Here is a 670-nt window from a genome sequence, read left to right as displayed (position 1 = left end):
CCTACTCTTTTCTCTATACTGCTTGCATTAGAGTAGTGTAGCATGTTACTGCTTTCCGTTATTCCTATCCTGATGCATAGCCTGTCCTTGCTACTACTGTTGTTACCATTACCTGCTATCCTACTGCTTAGTATAGGATGCTAGTGTTCCATCAGTGGCCCTACACTCTTGTCCGTCTGCCATGCTATACTACTGGGCCGTGATCACTTCGGGAGGTGATCACGGGCATATACGATATACTTTACACAGTTACATTACCTGTGATACTGTTCGGAGATGGGGGCTGAAGGGGCAGGTGGCTCCATCCCGGTAGAGGTGGGCCTGGGTTCCCGACGGCCCCCGACTGTTACTTTGTGGCGGAGCGGCAGGGCAGGTTGAGACCACCTAGGAGACAGGTGGGCCTGGCCCTGTTCGGCGTTTGCGGATACTTAACACGCTTAACGAGATCTTGGTATTTGATCTGAGTCGGCTACGAGCCTATACGCACTAACCATCTACGCCGGAGTAGTTATGGGTATCCCGGCGTCGTGGTATCAGCCGAAGCCTTCTTGACGTCAGCGACTGAGCGGCGCGCGCCGGGTTGGACTGCGTTAACGCAACTTCCTTTGTAATGGAGGTTGCTAGGTCTGCTCACCGGCCGCGTACGCAACGTGCAGGTGTGCTAAGGGCG

This window comes from Triticum dicoccoides, chromosome 6A (assembly GCF_002162155.2).
Source record: "Triticum dicoccoides isolate Atlit2015 ecotype Zavitan chromosome 6A, WEW_v2.0, whole genome shotgun sequence".
In the NCBI taxonomy this organism is placed as follows: Eukaryota; Viridiplantae; Streptophyta; class Magnoliopsida; order Poales; family Poaceae; genus Triticum; species Triticum dicoccoides.
This window is presented reverse-complemented; position numbering follows the sequence as displayed.